A 2,237-nucleotide genomic window follows, 5' to 3' on the forward strand; every position below is an offset into this window, starting at 1 on the left:
TGTGTGTGTGTGTATGTCGGCACAGGACCTCATGAAACGTGTAGAACAATGTATATACAGGAATGCCTGTATATAACACGAAATTTTGTAATGCGAAATTTATTTTCTAACTTAATTCATATTATCAAGTGAGATTGCGTTCCTATGGACTTTCTTGAAAAGAACGAGAAAGGAAGAAAATAAAGAAACACACACACACACAAAAAAAACAACAGAACAATTAACACTCACCTTTGTACACAAAAGTAAAAATATGCATACATAAAAATACATTTCAAGAGGAATACATTAAAGAAAACCCTCATATCGCAAAGTACTTCCTTACAACAAATGATGTTGCTTACTGTGCAAGGGGTGGTGGTGTAATGAGTGTTATTAAGAAGATAAGGGTCAATATTTTCTATCATTGTTCATTATCACAAACTTCAGCTTGAGGGGTGAAAAATTTAACCAAAGTTCTCTGTTGCTTATAACACAGCTCAGTATAAGAACTTAGGTCATTGCAAACTCCTCTTGTAATTTTTATTACTTTGATATTTAGGATCATTATCAGCAATCATCTTTCAGACTTTTCTCTATATATGCCAACACTGGCAATAATTATTGTAGGTGGAATTTCCATAGTCTTATCTGTACTCTCAGCGTGTTATTTTCTTTGCAGCATCAGCTCTTTTGTAGGTAAACTTTTATCTGAAATACTAACAATACAATCTCATCATAATCTATGTCCTTTTCATATCCTACATTTTTTTTCGGGTGTCACAATATATTTCCGAATTTGATATAGACTTTCAGTTTGAGGACTTGTAATGTCAGGCATATAATCTGGTCATATACTTTTCCATGAAGGCTTCGTTTTATCACATGACTCGGTTATATTATACACAACATCATTTATATTGAATTTCTTCCAGAATTCTCTAAATCTAGGTTTATCCACCGTATCAATTTCTTTCATAAGTTGCTTAAACATTCTTATATAATACTTCTTAAAGCTAGATATCTCACATTAAACCATTGGCTGCTGCAAAGAAGTGCTATTCTTGGGGATATATTCTATTCTAAAAAACGGAAGTACTGTCTCGCTCCCATTGGAGTTTCAACACTCAATTTCTGAGGGCCTGTGCTATTGCTAAATAGTCGTTGAACCTACACTACATTTATCTGTTCTTTTGACATCTTGTCTTTAGTCCTGCTGAGTTTCTAGTAGCCCTCTTCACCAGGCAAGCCTAGTGATGGTTCCCTGTTTAGTTGCGGACGACTCAACCATGAAAGAGGTTGTACAGAATTCCATGATACCAAAATCACTCATGGTAGACCTCACAAGTTACACTCACACACAGGCACACACACGCACATACACGCACAAATACATGCACACAAACCCACACACATATTCAAGACTTAAGTATTGATGCATTGCATATTGAAATCTTACAAACAAAGACTTTGTATGAGTCTGACCACGTTGCATCTCGTTAATTACAAGTTATTTAAGCATATGTAGTTTAGAACAGCAACTGCATATGTGGAAATGTTTGAAACGGGTTAGTAGTAGACAGACACTATAAATAGACCAGTAGCCGGTCGACGGAAGGTCGAAGGTCGAAAGTATGTGTAGACTGGGTTGATAGTCGTGTCTGTGCTGATATAGTAAATATTCTGTGAGAGTGAGTGGACGTTACAACGATCCAACCGTTTAAAGATAATAACAGTGTACGACTGGGGGTCGTTCAGTACTAGATAAAAACATTCCATCGACGACTTCGGAATATAATAATAACGTTCAGAGCGACAACCGTCTTAAAAAGACAGTTACAACAGTGGCAAAGACCGCTTTACTATAGGAAAATAAACAACGAAATAATTTAATCAGGAGTAAGAAAAATCATAAAGGTTATTAAGATAATAACACAGTAATATATGAGTAGGTTTAAAGAGCTGCTAAAATCATCGTTTATTCGGCACTATACGAATCTTGGAGCTTTTATAGATTATTTGAGATTTATGCCAGCCAAATTAATCTAGCTGCACTATGATTTTGTCTTATAGTTAAAAGTACTTATCAAATAATCGGCATTCCTTAGACATCACTTATCTTGAACTCATGAATTGATATAATTTGTGGTAAGATGTTTTGCTCGATTTTTTTCTGTGGCACATAATTAGCATCATTTTATCTAGTTACATTATCATGTATATCTTTCGACGATCTTACACCCGATATTAAAGCCAAT

Source organism: Octopus bimaculoides, chromosome 5 (assembly GCF_001194135.2).
Source record: "Octopus bimaculoides isolate UCB-OBI-ISO-001 chromosome 5, ASM119413v2, whole genome shotgun sequence".
NCBI classification, from domain to species: domain Eukaryota; kingdom Metazoa; phylum Mollusca; class Cephalopoda; order Octopoda; family Octopodidae; genus Octopus; species Octopus bimaculoides.